The 17,698-nt window shown below is 50.3% G+C and overlaps 2 protein-coding genes across 3 annotated transcripts in view; one reads left to right on the forward strand and one right to left on the reverse strand.

Moving 5' to 3' along the window:
- KCNS3 (potassium voltage-gated channel modifier subfamily S member 3) overlaps window positions 1-2,104 on the reverse strand; it is a 40,760-nt gene extending 38,656 nt beyond the window's left edge. For both annotated transcript variants that reach the window (XM_036751778.1, XM_036751777.1), the window contains exon 1: window positions 2,039-2,104. The gene's annotated coding sequence lies outside the window, so the exon portion shown is untranslated. The remainder of the gene's footprint in view (window positions 1-2,038) is intronic.
- A 3,180-nt stretch (window positions 2,105-5,284) lies between these two features.
- Window positions 5,285-17,698, forward strand: part of LOC118841425 — a 35,373-nt gene continuing 22,959 nt past the window's right edge. Inside the window, exon 1 of the mRNA XM_036748819.1 lies at window positions 5,285-5,445. The gene's annotated coding sequence lies outside the window, so the exon portion shown is untranslated. The remainder of the gene's footprint in view (window positions 5,446-17,698) is intronic.

Below are 17,698 nucleotides of genomic sequence, written 5' to 3' on the forward strand. Positions count from 1 at the left end.
GCACTGTTGGCAAGGGAGTGCAGGACACCTGGCAGGGCCTGGGAAAGGGAACTACACCCAGGCAGAGTCCCAGCTCCCCCCAACATCTACAGCTGGGCAGCCTCCCCCCCGTACGCATACACATGCACATGTGCACACATACACACAGAACTTCTCATACACACACAGAACTTCACACACACACACACACACACACACACACACACACACACACACACATTGAAACACACACACAACTCATTTCCTTCTATGGAAAACAGGGAAGGGGAGACAGTCGATCACCAAGATCCCTCCCAGCTACCATCATTGTGGGAACCCATGATCACCCCAACTTTCAATCAAGACCCCCCAAAAAGTCCTTCCCCCTCTATCCCACCAGAGAGATAAGCCCTCTACCAAAAAGGAGAATGAGAATTCAATGAACTTCCCCAAGACCTTCCAGCTGCACCACTGACCTAGCTGTGTGACCTTAAGCAAGTCACTTGACTCTGAGGCTCCATTTCTTCACTTCTAATTGAAGAGTTGGACTAAATGATCCCAAACTCCCTGGAAGCTCGGACATTCTAAGGGCCTATGGTCCAGAGCTTCCCACCCCCCCCTCCACCCACCTCAACTACCTGTGGCCTTCCCTCTGACTTTGGAAGGGTCTGGGCCCCTGCCCTCCAGAGTGCTGGTGTTACAGCAGCTAGATCCGTGCCTGTGAGTGGGAGAGAGGGAGAGCCACACCCGGGACAACTGGGCACCCAGTCTCCTCCAGGAAGCCTCCCTAGTCTCCCCAAACCCAACAAGAGTCCTCTCTGCATTCTATTTTCCTGGAGCACTTTGCCTGCTTTTCTCCTGACTCTTCATTACACTTGTCTTGGAATCCTCCCCAACTGCTTATTTCCATCCCCAAGATCCCAGGATTTGGAGCTGGATGGGACCGTGGAGCCACCTGGCCCCTATCCAGCCTAGGGTGGGCTGGAAATTTGCCCCAAGACCCCTGCTAGCTAGTGCAGGAACTGTCACTTGAGAAGTCTGACTTGCTTGCACTGTACCAGGCCTGTGTTCTTCTACACACACACACACACACACACACACACACACACACACACACACACACCTTGTTTTGACTAGGTTCCAGAGGTGCTTGAGGGCCCTAAGGTTGAACTGGTGGGTACCCAGCAGGCATTTCATTGATACTTGAGGAATTTAGCTGAACTGAGCCAGGTTGGGAGAAAGGCAAGAGCCCTGGCTGAGCTTCAGAAGTCAGCTGCTTCCTCTCACAACCTTCTTGACCTTGGGTAAATGACTTCCCCCCTGGGCCTCAGTTTCCCTATTTGTCAAAGGAGGAGAATGGACCAAAGGAGCTCTAAGCTCTCTGGCTGGGACATAGCAGAGTTGCTATGAATCATTCATTTCCTGCGGGCCTGCTGGGTGCTGTGGAGGGGAGGCCTGGAGCAGCTGCCAATCTCTTGGCCACCAACCCTGTGGCTGGACCGGCACTCCTTGGCCAGGCTGGGCACGCCCTGGGTTGCCCCAAGACAAGTGCTGCCTCGGGCTTCTGGGCTAATTGATGTAAGCAGCAGTCCCGGGCTTCCAGGCCCCACTCTAGAGCTGCCCCCATCAGCCCCTCACCCCAACAAGCAACAGGCACTCTGCGAAGGGGGCGCCTGGCCCCGGGGCCAGCCTGCTCCAGGAGTTGCAGGACTCCTCGCCAGGTGCCAAGCGCCCCGGCGCCTAACACTGGAGGCAGGGGGGTGCAGTAGCACGCGCCCAGGCTTCTCTGCCTAGACAGGTGACCTGGGGCACGCTCCCGGCCCTAGGCTCAGTTTGCTCACCTGCCAAATGGGGCTGCGCCTGTTCTGGCCGCCCGCCCTCCTCCTGGCTGGGGTGGGTCTGCCCTGAGACCCGGGATGGGAAGCTTTGGCTCTGAGCTCCGCCTGGGGGAAGGGAGAAAGTTGGAGGGTCCGGCAGAGGGGAGGGAGGGCTGAGGGAAGGAGGAAGAGGAGGGTCCAGCGGAGGCAGAGACTCATACCTGGAAGGGGGAGACGCATACCTGGTGAAGGGAGGGAGTCCTCGCCCTACGTGCCCGGGCTCCGGCTCCAGCTGCGGGGAGCCCGGCCCCTCCACCCGCCCCGCGGCAAGTTTTCCTCCCCGATGCGGCGGCGGCGGCGGCCGAGCCCAGCCCCGCGCAGCGCAGCACACAGCCGGCCCGCCGCCAGTCAGTCAGTCTGCCCAGCAGCCTGTCCGTGAGCCCGTCTCGGGGGGCAGCCTGGGAGGCTGGGGGGGGCTGCGCAGGAGGAGGTGGGAGGGGCGGGGTCGGGCCCAGACGCCCTCCCATTCGTCCGGACGGCCGAGGCCCGCCCCGGCCCCGCCCCCTAGCAGCCCGCAGTCCCAGCCCTTCCCCTCCTGGCCGGCCCGGGATTCCCCCCCCGCCCCGCCCAGTCCCGCCCCGCCCCTCCGGAATGGTCAAGCTGGGGAAGGGGCGGGGGTTGCAGGAGGTGGGGAAGGGGGTGGATCAGAACTCCCCGCCCCCTTGCCCGGGGACCTGTGGCCCTGAGCCAGGGTGTGTGCGCTATGCTGAGTGGATAGATTGATTTGGCGTGTGGGTGTGTGTGTAGTGGGAGTGGGTGTGTGTGTGTGTGTGTGTGTGTGTGTGTGTGTGTGTGTGAAAGAGAGACAGAGAGAGAGAATGTGTATGGTGGATGGATTGATTGGGGCGGGTGTCTATGTATGTATGCATGAGAGAGTTTGTGTGCGTGTGTGTGTACGCGTGTGTGTGCGTGTGAGCTGGGCGGAGGAGTGTCTGTGTGTGTGTGCCTGCGTGCGTGCGTCTGGATGTGTCCAAGAGGGATGTCTGTGTGAGAGCGTGCGTGAATGTGAAAGTGTCAGTGAAAGTGTTTGTCTGCGGGCGGGGTGTGTGTGTGTGTGTGTGTGTGTGTGTGCGCGTGTGTGCATGTACGTGCTCGTCCGTGGAGCTGTAGCTGCGTGGAAGGGGGGTGCCTGTGCGCGGTGCCTGTTGACATTCATGGGTGACAGGCAGACACGCGAGGGGAGCAGGCACTGCGGGAAAAGCCTGCGGGCATTGGGAAACCCTGAGGGACTCCAGCCTCGAGCCCTGACGCCTACTGCGAGCCCGTGAGTCTGTCCCTTCCCCTTTACGGGCCTCAGTTTCCTCCACTGTCAAATGAGGGGGGTGCCCAACTCTAAAACTGAAGCTTCTCCTTTCCTGAAACTCTGACTTGGGGTCAGAAAACGGGGTTCTAATCATGTCTCGGCTCTTCGGTCGTGTCCCACTTTTCCTGTCCCTATTTGGGGTTTTCTTGGCAGAGATCCTGAGGTGGTTTGCCATTTTCTTCTCCAGCTGAATTTAAAGACGAGGAAACCGAGGGGGACGGGGTTGAATGACTTGCCCATGGCCAGTGACTTGCCTGAGGTCAAATTTGAACTCGGGTTTTCTTGATTCCAGGCCGGCGCTTTATCCGCGGCGCCACCTAGCGGCCTGTTTCACTCGGGCAAGTCCAAGTTCCCTAACTTCTTTGTGCCTCAGTTTCCTCCTTTGTCAAATCAGGTCCTCGAACGGGCTAGGGTCTCTACTTCGCAATGCACCTGCCTGTGCACACAACCAGCCGGCCCCCACTGCACCCCTACTGCCCTGGCTCCAGGCCCCGCAGGAAGCACCCCATAGTCGGTGACTGGAAAGCCCATGGGGGAGAAGCGGGGCAATGCAACTCTGGCAATTCTCGGGTGTGCGTGTGCCAAGGTGCAGTACTCGGGTCCCAGCCCCGCAGCTCCCCTAGCGCAGGCCAGCCTCGCCCCGGGGCCGGGAGCTTTCTCTAGCCTCAGACACCCGCCCACCCCCTAAAGGCCAAAGCAAAGCTGGTTCTGCAGCCGTCCCTCTCCTGCAAGTCTGGGACTGGAAGCTGGGGTGTAAAGGAAGGAGGAAAGAGACAGCGTCGCCGCCGGCCCCCAGCCCCAGCCGACAGCTCCTGACAGTGCCCAGACCAAGAAACTTAAGGAAACTCCAGCCCCACGTGAGGCACCCAACCAGACACACACACACATACACACACACACACACCCCTGGGGACGGGGGATGGGGTGGGGCAGCGAGCATTCCAGTCAGGTCTTGTGTGTAACCCTAACCCTTGGAAGACGCAGGAGGATGCCTATCAGGAAACCGCGTTCGGAGATCTCGGGGCTGAACTTGCCTGCAGTCGAAGGGGGAGGGAGAGGGAAGGAAGTGGGGTGGGGCGGAGCGGCGGAGTAAGGACTTGAAGAGGCAAAGATAGAGGTAGGTTCATATCCTGCTGCACTTAGCTAGTACCACGCCAAAGTCGCTTGCCTGCCCAGGGGCCTCAACTTTCAAACGGCAGTGATAATACCCCCTAGTATCCTCCTCTTCATTTACCCTATGTTGGACCATTTCATGAGCGTGTACCAGGCACTATGCTGAGTCCTGAGAACAACCAAACTGGTCTGTCATCTCCTAACCTTCCCATTCCATCTCCTGCCTCCAAATCGCTCATACTGCTTCCCAAGTACGGAGTAAGCTCCCTCCTCCACCCTGCCTCTTTGCACCCCCTGTCTTCATCAGGATTCCCCTAAAGGGCCAGCTCCTAGAGTCAGCACCTTCCTCTCTCCTCCCGCTCTCCAGCGTGAATGCTGTCTCCCTCCTCAGATTACCTTGAGCTCACTTTTTTGTGCCCTTATTGTAATACGTTCTCTACCCCCAAGCCTCTCACCCCCTGCAAGGGGGTCCTAAAGAACAAAGATTTTAATTTTCTGTTTTTGTATCCCCCAGAGCCTAGCACAATGCCTGAAAGTTTTCTTGTTCAGTAGTGACTGACTCTTCATGACCCTATTTTCTTAGCAAAAAAATATGAAAATGGTTTGCCATTTCCTTCTCCAGTTCATTTTACAGATGAGGAAACAGACAAACAGATTTAAGTGATTTGCCCAGGATCACAGCTGATAAGTACCTGAGGCTGGGTTTGAACTCCAGTTCTCCCCAACTCAGCTGGGTGCTCTATCCACTGTGCCACCTAGCTGCCCACAAAGCTGGCACAACGTTTAATATTTGTTGGATTGGGTTGGATGGACCCAAAGAAGAGCCAGAGAGGATTGTCCAAAAGCTTGGAAAGGACAAGCCTCTTTCCAGCTCCTGGGCCAGTCCCCTAGTCAAAGCCATTTCATCACAATGTATCTTCCCCTTGATCCAATGGTTAACCTCATGCATCAGCAGCCTCTCCCACAACACTGCCTCCTTACCATCTGACTGCAGACTTGCCCAGGTCACCACACTCTGGAGAAGGACCACAGAACACTAAATATAGAACTGGAAGGTGGACCTATGCAGCCACCTAGTTCAACACTTTCGTTTTACAATTGAGATTGAGTTGAGACAGATTGAGTCCGAATGAGACGAAGCTATTTTCCCAGAGTCGCACAGGAAGATCAAAAGTAAGATTTGAACTCAGGGTCTCTGACTCCAGAGCAAGGGCTCTTTCCATTGTACCTCCTTGCTTCTCAGAGTTGAGGGTGCCTTGGGCATGTCTGAGGATAACTCTGACCAGAAGGATGGTGATGCTGTAGACAGAAATACAGAAGTTTAGAAATGGGATGGCTTTGGGAGAAAAGATGAGTTCTGTCTTAGATGTGTTGAATTTGAGATCTCTGCAGGACATCCAATGGGAAATAGCCAACAGGTGATTGATGATTGGGGCTCAGAGCTCAGGGGAAAGATCAGGACTCACTATAGATCTGGGAGACATCCACCATAGAGGTGGTGATTGAACTTATGAGAGCTGATGGACCCACCAAAGATCCAGGTGAAGATGTAGGCAGGCAGTCTGGAAATCAGGGTCAGGAAAGAGATGATGGCTGGATATTTAGATCTGAGAGTCATCAGCATAGAGATGACAATGGAGTCCATGGGAGCTGATGAGAACACCAAGACAACCAGTATCAAGGGAGAAGAGAAGAGATCCCAGGGCAAAACCCTGGAATAGATCAATGCTAAGGGAACAGGACATGGGAGACAATCTCACCAAAGAGGCCATGGTGAAGAGGTGAATCAAAAGAGATCAGCCACCAAAACCCAGAGAGAAAAGGTGCTCCGGGAAGAGAGCTGCTGCAGAGAGATGGGTGGTAAACAATGATGAGGACTGAGAAAAGGCACCTGGTTGTAGAGGGTAATGATAGCCTTGGAGAAAACAGCTTCAGTCAGGTGTGAAGGCGGGAGCCCCATGATGGTGATGATGGTGACGATGGTGACATGGAGTGGAGAGGGGAGTGGAGGGTAGTAGCAAAGTGGGAACACCTTGAGTAGAGTTTCCTCTGGGAGTTTGTCTCTGAACAGGAGGAGATTCCAGGGTGATTGCTGGAGGTGCCTCCCAGATCGAGAAGAAGCTTTTGAAGGGTGGGGAGCTATGGCATGTTTGAAAGCAACCGGGAAGGAAGCAGTGGACATTCAATGATTCCTAATTACAGGGGGAGGTGAATGACTGACATTTCAGTGCCCCAGAGGAGACTTTAGCAGATAGGATCAAAGGCAGAAGTAGAGGGGATAGATTCCAAAAGGAAAGGGGTCACCTCTTTCTCTGAGACAGGAGCAAAGTAAGTGAGAAAGGGGGGAGACTTTGAGGAGATTTGAAGCAGACAAACTGAAGAATAAAGGAGATTCAGGATGGGTGGCCTCAGTTATCTTGGTAAAATATGAGGCAAAGTCCTTGGATGAGAGGGAGGGAACGAGGTGGCTTTGATGGCTTAAGCAGAGAAGACAAGGCTTTGAATAGAGACCATAGGGAGTTTGATACAATTAATGAGAAAAATAAAAGGATTACTGTGTAGCAGTGAGGGCCCAGTTGAGTATAACCAACACAGAATTGTCATGGGCCCTGTTAACCCAGATGTACCACTTCCTCTAGCAGCATTTAGCAGCACTAGCGCTAGAGAAGGCTGACTCAGAATGGAGCTTGGGAAAGAATGAGCAGCATGGTGGGATGAGGGATTTGAGGGGAGAGGGCAGCATAAAGGTGAACCGGTTAACTATAGGGATAAGGTTGCAAGCGGGAGAAGGTCAAGTTTGAGTAGCAGTAATGGAGTGGAACAGCAGAGAGGTGAGAAGGACTGGAGGTCATGATAAGCATGAAGAATTGAGTTAGGAAGAGTGAGACAGAGCTAGGGACTGAAGGGTGTATGATGTGTTGGCTAGAATAAGCCTGGACGTAAAGTCAGGAATACTGAAGTATTAATCCTGCCTTACTAGTTATGGGCCTCTGAGGTACCTTCTAGCTTTAGCTACAATCCTATGATCTCGAATTAAGAAGCTATCATCTGAGAGGACTTTCAGGATTCTAGACCCTGGAGATGAAACCATCATAGGGGTCATTGGGATAAAGGTCATAGCCGTCCATCTATGTGACTAATGTTGAAGTAAAGTAGAGATCGCTGGAGTGGGGGTTGGGATGAGTCCAAAGGCCTTGAAGGGACAGCCACATTTATTTTGAAGTCCCTGAGTATAAGGGCCATGGTAGAAGTGGAATGGAAGCCTGTAAGCTAGGGGCTGAACCCTGGGAGAAAGAAGAGAGATGGCCCAGATGTGAATAAGTTCCCCTAGGATCCGGATAAAATCCATCGATCAAAAGTCAATATACTGGGTAATAAGTGAGGGGAATGAGCAAGAGATGCCAACACCCCTAGGGAGGCAAATAACCTCACAGGCATCAACACTGAGCATTGGTGAGATGAAATTCATGATTGAAATATATCTTCTTGAAAGAAATGGCGTCTCCAAAAGGGAGACAGAGGAGAGCAGTATGTTATGAACTTCTATATCCCCAAAAGAGGGAATGGAGGGGGAAATCATGAAGGATCGTATCCGTGTGAACAGCATTGGAAAGGGAAAGACAATACACGCTCTTGTTATTGAATATACTCCAGACCACTTGGACAGGAAGAGGAAATAGATGGGAAACTCAAGAAGACTTGTCATAAGCCTAGTGCAGAAGCATGGGATAGTGTCAGTGATAAGGAATTGCAATTAAAGCACTCCAGGTAACAGTTTCTTGACTTACCTAAATTTTCATTTCATCCTTCAAATGGTAAAGGGATCAAAAAAGAGAAATTCTATTCTAGGTTTGATGGAATGATAAGAAACTTAGGGAAAAAGGAAGGAGTACTCCACCTTAGCATTTGTGGTAGGGGAGAAGAAAATTGGGCACAGTACTGTATGTACTCAAGATTTGGGGAGAGCAAATTTCTTTTTTCATAATTTAATTTATTTTTTGTTACATTTTAAGTTCTTGCACTAGAGAAGGGCAGCATTTCTCACACACACACACACACACACACACACACACTCACACACACACACACATCATACCATGCATAGTTCTATTTATTTGTTCTTTCTCTGAAGGTGGATAGCATCTTCCTTCACGGTTCCTTTGCAGTCAATTTGAGTATTTATAATACTCAGAATATTTAATTGTTCACAGCGATTCTTCAAACAATATTGCTACTACCATGTACAACATTCTCTTGGCTCTCTCATTTTACTCTTCATTATTTCAGGCAGGTTTTTCCATGTTTTTCTAGAATCAACCTGCTCATTACTTGTTACAGTATGGCAGTATTCCATCACAATCATATACCACAACTCATTCAGCCATTCCCCGATGGATGGGCATCCTGTCAATTTCCAGTTCTTTGCCACCACAAAGAGAACTGCTATAAATATTTCAGAATATATAGGTTTATTTTCTTTTTCGCTGATCACCTTGGGAAACAGACCTACTGGTGGTATTGCTGGGTCAAAGAGTATAGGAACATGTAATAACTCTTTGGGCATAATTCCAGATTGCTCTCCAAAATGGTTGGATGAGTTCACCATTCCACTAGCAGTGTATTAGTGTCCCAATTTTTCCACATCCCCTCCAATATTTGTCATTTTCCTCTTCTATCATTTTAGTCAATCTGATAGGTGCAAAATAATATCTCAAAGTTTATAAATTTGCATTTCTCTAATCAATAATGATTTAGAGCATTTTTCACATGACTATATATAGCTTTGATTTCTTCATTGAAAAACTGCCTGCTCGCTCACATCCTTTGACCATTTATCAATTGGGGAATGAGTCATATTCTTTTAAATTTGAAGAAATTGTCTATAAAATCTCTTGCCAATTTTCTGCTTTCCTTCTAATCTTGGCTACATTGATTTTGAGAGCAGATTTCAGAAGGTTCAGGAGAAGGGTAGGTGAGTTCCCATGGATTCAACTCCCAAGGGGGTAAAACAGCCCAGGATCAATGGGAAACTCTCAAGAATGAAAATCTTGAGCAAACAAGAGAAAACCAATGTTGTAGAGGTGAGGAGAAAACCCTGGAATTTGGAGCCAGAGGACCTGGGTTCCCAACTCTGCCACTTGCTACCTGTGTGACCTTGAGGAGGTCACAAACCTTTGGATCACTGTTACCTCATATGTCTGATGAGGGGGTTAGACCACATGACCTTTAGGTTCTCCCCAGCTCTGAATTGATGACTTCATGAAACAATTTCAGTAAGGAGGGAAAGGGAGAAGTTGTCTAAAGAGACTGATGCAGATGTACTGGGAATTCACTCAATACACAGACTTTTAAAAAGGTGAGTAATAAAAGATGGATACTGAAGTGTGGCATTGTACTGGAAGAATGGTGTCAGAAGAATGGAGTCAGAAGGATCCGGGGCTGGAGGGGCAAGATAAGGGCCATGAAAAGCCATAGGCTGTTTTTTTAAGCTACATTGTGGAAAAGAAGATCAAAGGTGCATAGCTGATGATAACAGCTCGGTTTTCATTTTGTTTCTGGTTGTTGTGTGTTGTTTTTTTTTTCTTGCCACAATCTTCAAGCAGAATGGACAAAACAAAAGTGACCAAGGTGAAGCATTAGAGAGCTCTCACTACCCTGAATGAGTTTAATTTGAACTCCTTGTGAAACAATGTTAATTCATTGACAATCCACAGGGACTGATAGGATTGACTAATGGAATGGCTTGACCGCTGACAGTCATCTTTGGAAGCTCTGGAGGACCCCTACATTGGGCCATGTCATCCTCACTTTCAGCTAAAGAAAGAGGGCAGCCAATTATTGGACAACGACTTGGATTTCTGGCCAAATCTTAGGATGCATTGTTATAGAAATAGCTAATGAACATCTGGACAAGGAGGCGATGATTGCAAATCATGCCAGGCTCCCCTCATTTCATTTTCTGAAAAAGTTACTAGCCTGGGAAACCAAAAAAAAGATTGTAAATATAATTTACTCAAATTTCAGGAACGCATTTGACTCAGTATTTTATGCTACACCTATGTATTGGACAGAGAAATGTGGATGAAATGTTCATTTAATTTGGTGAATTCAGAGCTGGTTGGTCAAAAGAGCAGTGATGAATGGTTCCACAGTTGGAAAGAGGCCTTCTCTGAGGCCCTCCAAGGATCTATACCTGGACTTGTGCTGTTTAACATTTGTATCAATGACTTGTGTAAAGATAGAGATGATGGGTACATCTCATCCAGAGACAACACCAAGCTGTCACACTGAATGATAGTGTCAGGATTCAAAAGGATCTCAAAAAGCCTGAACATTGGGCTGACTCTAAGAAGGCAACATTCAATAGGGATGAACATCCCTTGGGTTCCAAAATTCAACTTCACAAGGCCAAGATGAAAGAAGGTTGGGGAGGCAGTTATTCAAAAAGCATTTGGGGTATTAGTGGCCTGAGAGATCAGTGCCAGGGGCCAAAAACTCCATGCAGGTTAGGATGAATGGTCATCCAGCAGGAAGGAGGTGAGAGTTTCCTCTCTTCTCTGTCCTGATCAGATCTCACCTGGAGCATTGGGTTCAGTTCTAGGAACCACATCATAGGAAGGACAGTGATAAACTGAAGGGTGTCCAGAGGAGGGTAGCCAGGATAAGGAAGGGCCTTGAGCCATTCATATGAGGCTGATTGAAGGAACACACATAAATATTAAACACATATGAAAGAAATAAATTAGTACAAAGATGTTTCAAGAAGAAAAGAGAGCAAATAAACTGTGATGATCAAGAAATCCTGGGGGAAGCATTACCTGGGCTAGCCTTGAAAGGAAACACAGGCATTCTACAAAGAGAAGAAAGGGGAGGAAGGTATGTGATCCAGACTGGAGGCACCACGAGGTGGGAGAGAGAACAGTGTGCCCAGAACAGAAAGGGTATGGCGGGAAGCCTGAGGGGTTCCCCAATTGGGAGGAATTTGAAATGCCAGGATGAAGGGTTTGTATGTATCCCAGGACAGGATAAAATACATAGGAAGCCATCGAGGTGTTTGAGGAGGGAGGCAATGGGGTCAAATCTGAGCTTTAGAAATATCTATTTGGCAGCTAGAGGGAGGATGGATTAGAACATGGAGTGACCCAAAGCAGAGAGACCATTGCAGTGGGCCAGATCAGAGGTGCTGCTGGCCTGAACTAGAATACAGAGTGAAGCAAAGGGAGAAGGATCCGGTTATGCTGTGGAGATAGAATGGACAGTATTGAGCCACGGAGCAGATACTGGAGCAAGGAAGAGGGAGGAGTCAATGTTGACTCAGAGGCTGCAAACCTGGTTGACTGGAGAGGTCCAATATAAAGAGGGTAATTTGGAGGAGGGACTCCACTTTAGGCTCTGCTGAAGCTGCTTTCTCAAAGGACACCTGTGGTTATTTGCCAAAGTCAATGGCCTTTGGTCAGGCATGGTCCTCCCTAACCTCCCTGTAGCCAGAGGACAGAAAAACCTTTGGCCATTGGAGCTGAAAGGGAGCTTAGCGCTGGTCTAGCCAAGCCCCTTCTTTTACCAAGCAGAAGCCGAGACCCAGAGAGGCAAGGTGGGAACTTTCCTAACAGGCTCCATTCTTGTGCCCCTTTCTCTCTATTACTTCCAATCCATCCTGTATTTCATTCGTTTCTGCAGAGTTGTTTGCATGTTGTCTCCCCCATTACATGCCGAGTTCCTTGAGAGCAGAGACTGTCTTTCTGTCAACACCTTTCTAAGTATTCTAAGTAATTAGCACAAGGCCTGCCACATAGTAGGTACTTAATAAATGTTTATTGACTGACTAAGCCAGAGGCAAAACTGGTACTTTTTTCCTGACTCTAAACTCCAAAGTCAGACTTTGTCTCCTGACTCCAAATCCAGTGTTGACCTAACAACCCCAGACCATCTTCTCACCTACAAAGGTGAAGAGGGAAGGACTAGAAGGACCCTGGGGACATGGGGGGAAGGAAAGAGTCCTGCGGAGAGTATGAAAGGGCAAGCATGGAGACAGTGCTTCCCAGGCTTGCTGAGGTTCGACCCTGGGTGACCACACACCAGCTGCCCCCTGAGCCTGGGGAAAATCACACCTTGGCACCTCGCCCTCTGTCCCATTGAAATCAAGGGCTCCGTGGGTCTTTCCAAGAAACTGACGGATGGGAAGCTGGGTCAGCACAAGCCCCTCCCACTGCTGTTTCCCACATGCCTGAGGCTGTTCCAGAGTTTATCATGGGCGGCCCAAATCTGGGTCATGAAGACACAACCTTCTGCTGGCCCTTGCTGTGTGGACAACAGTATCTCCTATCTCTGCCCTCAGACTTCACAGAGTCAGGCCAGTCTGATCCTTCTCAGAGCAGACCGGCATCTGGGTAATTAATTCTGTTCAATATAATTAAATTCGAGTCATTTTAATTACACAAATACTTTTTAGATCTTACTAAATGCTTGAGTCCTGTGTTAGATCTGAAGGCTAAGGGATGAAAAAAGACCCAGTCCCTGCCCTAAGGCAGCTTCCACTCTGACAGGAGATGCGATGTGTGGGTAAATCAAAGGTGAGATCCAAAGTACCTGAGCAGAAGCTGAGGAAGGAGGGACCTGTCTGAGGGCCTCTGACAGCACCCCAAAGCTCTCCCTCACATGCCAGCAATGGAATTGCCATGCCTTTGGGGGAAGACACTCTCCAGAAGGCCCCATTAAAATGCATGTGAACTGAGAGGTCAGTCTCTCCTGCCTCTCCTGAGTCCCACCTTACCAAAGGGCCCTAGTGCCCCCCTGTGGCACATCAGAGGTCAGTAAAGAAGGGACTCTTCATCCTTTCCTGAGCCACACTTCTCTCCAGGACATGCCAGGACTTCAAACCTCCCAGTCTGGGATGCCCCAAAAAGGCACTCTGCCCCTGAGGTGGCCAGAGTCGGCCCTCCTTCCCATCAGACTGAGGGGCTGTGAATGAGAGTCTCAAGGAGGTGGTGGTGGCTTAAGTCCAGATGGGCTTGTCCACTCGTTCTGGGGCCTAAGGACTGACTGTGCCCCTTCTGGAGTGATCCCTGCCCCTCCTTGAGTCAGGGAATGTAGCTTGCCTCATTGTGCCCACTTTATAGAAGGGGAAGTTATGGGCTGCTCAGGATCACCCAATAAGGAGAGAGACAGTTGACTGGAGTCTTTTGATTCAAAAGCCAGTGGTGTACACCATACACCAGAAAACCTCCTCCCCTCTCTGGCCTCAGTTTCCCCATCTGTAAGATGAGAGCATTGAATGGCTGTAAGTGCTCCCAGATTTGACCTCCTAGGAGTCTCACATTTGATGAACCAGGTGCATGGAGTGATGGGGCATCCTCATCTATGGGGGATGCATTTCTTCCCTCCAGTGTCTCCATTAGCTTTGCTGCCTCCCACAGAGCATGAGATGTCTCGTGAGCATGATTTCCCCCAAGAGGAGACAGCAGGAAGGGCAGCCCCCTTAGAAGACACAGAAAATGTTATGGAATGGTTCTGGTCCAGATGGGAGGGAGGCCTCATCTCAGGGGGCTCCAATGCCCAGCTCTGGCCTGAGGAGGCAGCTGGAGAGCAGGCAGCAGTTCTCATTGAACAGTCATTTATCCAAACCTGCTCCGAACAAGGTCCTGCCTTGAACTCTGCTGGGGACCCCAAGATGAAAGTGAGCCAGGCCCTGCCTAAAGGGAGCTTAGAACATGGGACCTCAAGCCCGGAGGTCTGGATTCAACTCAGGGCTGTCCCTTCATAGCTCTGTGATGACTCTAGGCAAGTAAGTTCACCTCTAATCACCTGATTCCTTTATAAAAGAGAACAGTGACGTTCTCTGAACACTTTAAACTGCTGAAGGAATGGGGATGGCTTTGTCAAGGAAAGTGGGGGGGTGTAAACCTGAAGGGTGATCCCTCCCCCAACCCCCGCAGATCTGGAGGGAAGATGGAGGAACAAAGGCTCCCAACCTAGGCTCCCTGGTCTTTTTAAAAATATATATTTGGACTCTCTTGATAGTAATTAGGATGGCAATAACAATATATGGTGCCCATGAAGGGCCAGGCACTAGGCTAAGCACTTGCAAATATTGTCTCATCTGATTGCAATATAATTTATTTCCTTCCGTAGTTTATTTTATTCATTTAAATGATTCTGGAAAGGGGGCCCTGGGCCTCCCCCGCAACTGCCCAGGTGATCCAGGGCCCATCCAGAAGGGGAGGTGGAGAATCACACTGGTCAGAGGCTTAGAGCTGGAAGGGACCTCAGTGGTCCCTGAGTCCAGAACGCCCAGAACGCGATCTAAGGACAAGCACAAACACTTCTCAGAACTCCAAAGTCTTCCCAGCCACAGAAGAATGCTCCAAACTGCTAATAAGGGAAATGCCATGGAAAACAACTGCAAGATTTTACCTTTCTGGAAAGGAGAAGAGGGGCAGGGGAAAGCGAATACTTTGGTAATTTAAAATGTAAAACAGCAAAGGGGCTGCTAGGTAGGTGGTGTAGTGGATAGAACACCAGGCTTAAATTCAGGAAGAACTGAGTTCAAATCTGACCTCAGACACTTACTGGCTGCATGACCCTGGGCAGGTCACTTTACCCTGTTTGCCTCAGTTTCCTCATCTGTAAAATGAACTGGAGAAGGAAATGGCAAACTGCTTTAATATCTTGGCCAAGAAAGCCCCAAATGAGGTCACAGAGAGTCAGACACGACTGAACGACAACCACAAAACATCAGAAGATTTGCACAAAATGATATGTTTTTAAAAAGCAGGTATCTTTGAGCACCATCTGTCTTGTCTGTCCTCCTCACATGAGCCCCAGGCCTCCGTGTCAGCCTATCTTCGGCCCGCGGGAGCTTGGGGTCTCTTCGCTCCTCCTTTAATGGAAGCTCCCCTAGGCCCTGTCTCTCCCTGTTACAACATGAGCTCCCAGAAAACAAGGAGCTGGTGTCTGTCAGGATCCCCAGGGCTTGGCACATAGGAAGTCTTGATAAATAGATTTCCATTCATTCATTCACTCCTGAAGCTAGCTGAGGGAGGTCCAGGGACTTGCCCAGGGTTAGGTAGGTAGTGATCGGCATGAGCCTCTGACTCCAAAGTCATCCTTTTTTCTGCTTCAATTTTAGATCTTCTCATCCAACTCCCTTATTTTACAGATGAGACCCAAAGGGTACTTTGACTTGTTAAGGGTCACATGGGTAAAAAGCAGGAATGAGAACCAGGTCCACTGACACCCAATCTGTCCCTCTTTCTGCTGTTTGAGGCTAGGCAGAGGGCCATCTCAGGACCCCCAGGAGCAAGGGACTCTAAAATCTCAGGGCTCAGGGTCTCCCAAAGAGGCAGCTTCCCCGGGGGTGGGGTGGGGGGGGACTCAGAGCTCGTCTGAGTGGGAAGGGTCCTCTCCACAGTCACACCTCGCTTCCGACTCCAGCCGAGGCTCCTAGCTTGTTTGTGCTGGCCAGCCCCCCCTTATCGCCTAGCTGGGGTTCCGATGACTCCAGGCTCTTTCCAACAACCACCCCACTCCTCTGTGAACAAGGATTTTCTTGGCAGAGAAAGGAGGGAAAGAATGTGTCCAAAACAACACCAAAAGAAGGAGGGCCAGGTGCCTGGGAAGGAGAGTCAACCCTGTTCAGGCTTGGAAATCCCCTTCTAATTCCTTAGGGACATTTTTCCCCCTTTCTTTGTATTCCAAGTTCTGAGGACTTAGCACACAGTAGGCACTTCATAATGCTAGTTGGCTGACCGACTACTACTACCCAAGAGGAAAATAGTCTAAGGATTATCTTTCCCACTTCACAGATCAGAAAACCGAGGCTCTGAGAGACAGAATAGTTTCCCCAGGGTCACACAGCTCAGAAGTGGGGGAGGGAGGATTTGAAGGAAGGTCTCCCGACATGGACAGGGTCCAGGGCCTTTCCTCTGATCCAGTGATTGGGCCCTTGTGTGTTTGCTACAAAACGTTCCTTTATAGCCCTCAGCGTTCATTCAGGAGGTGGGAAGCTAGCTAAAAATGCGAAGACTTGAGAACCAAGGATGGAGTTCTGAGGTTCCAGAATCACAGGCCAGGGTCGGAGCCCAGGCCACTCAGTCCCCTGCTTCTAGCCCCAGCACTCCTCCCCCTCCCACCCTGCCTCAGCCTCTCCCCAGGGCAAGTGGTGGTTCCTGAGTCCTGCCCATCCTGGGGCTCAGGAACAAAAACAGCTAATGCCTGAGATGCTGTTGGTGCATCTAGGCCTTCGTCCTTCCAACAGACAAAAACAAAAAAAAAAGAAAAAAAAAGAAAGGCAAGGGAAGGAAGAAGGGAGAAGCAAAGAGAGAAGGGAAGAGGGAAGGGAGAAAGAAGGGGGAAGGGAGGCAGAAAGAGAAGAGGGAAGGGAAGGGGAAGAGGGAAGGGAAGGAAAGAAAAGGGGAAGGGAAGGGAGGGGAAGGGGAAGAGGGAAGAGGGAAGGGAAGGGAAGAAGAGGGAAAGGGAAGAGAGGAGAGGGAAGGGGAAGAGAGGAGAGGGAAGGGGAGGGAAGGGGACGAGAGGAGAGGGGAGGGAAGGAAGTTCTTTTTTCTGACATACAAGCTCTGTCAGCAAGCTGAGCAGAAGCAATGCTGACCCAGTCCTGCCCTTTGATGTCCTAGGGAAAGTGGCCCTTCCACCCCACGGTAGGCTCAGGCTCAGGCAGCTGCTGGAACGACATGAGGAGCCTTTCCTGCGGGCACTTCGGGGATGGCTCCACAGACAGATGGGGCCTCCAGAGCCAGCTGAGGAAGCCAAAGGGTGATGCTAATAACAGCTGACATTCCCAAAGTGCTCTCAGGCTCCCGAGTGCCTTCCAGTCATGATCTCATTGGCTGGCTTCTCACAGCAAACCTTTGAGGCAAGGAGATAGTATCACCTCCATTTTACGGATGAGGAGGCAATAGAGACAGAATCTATTTAGGAATTTACATATCCAGGGCAAGTACCACAGGCTGCGCCCTGGGGCCAGCGGCTCAGACTGTGCTCTCGGGTAAGAAGTGCGCCGGATCCTGTTCTTGGTGGGGGAGGCAGAGAGCCTGGACCCCTGGAAGCTACTGCAGGAGAGGGCTCAGCCTAGCCCATAAGCTTCTGGCTGCCTATTATAGCTCATTCTTGCTAAGTCAGTGCCAAGTCCTGTCATTTCTAACCTGGGAAAGAACTTTGAGTTTTGTCAGCACCCTCTAAATTCTGTGCCCTAGGGCTAAGACCCAGCTGCCCCACACTAACTTTGACTCTTCATAGGGGAAAGTGACTGGCCTAGAGTCACCTAGCTAGTGAGCCTCTGAGGCAGAAAACTTCCAGGTCCAAGTCTCCTTCTGCTTCACCCCAAGTGTTGTGCCCTCCCAAGCCTCCAGTCCTAGGATCTCCAGCTCCCCCTACACACACACCCAAAGTCCTACACTTCCATGGACTGTGT

The sequence above is a fragment of the Trichosurus vulpecula genome, chromosome 3, assembly GCF_011100635.1.
Source record: "Trichosurus vulpecula isolate mTriVul1 chromosome 3, mTriVul1.pri, whole genome shotgun sequence".
NCBI classification, from domain to species: Eukaryota; Metazoa; Chordata; class Mammalia; order Diprotodontia; family Phalangeridae; genus Trichosurus; species Trichosurus vulpecula.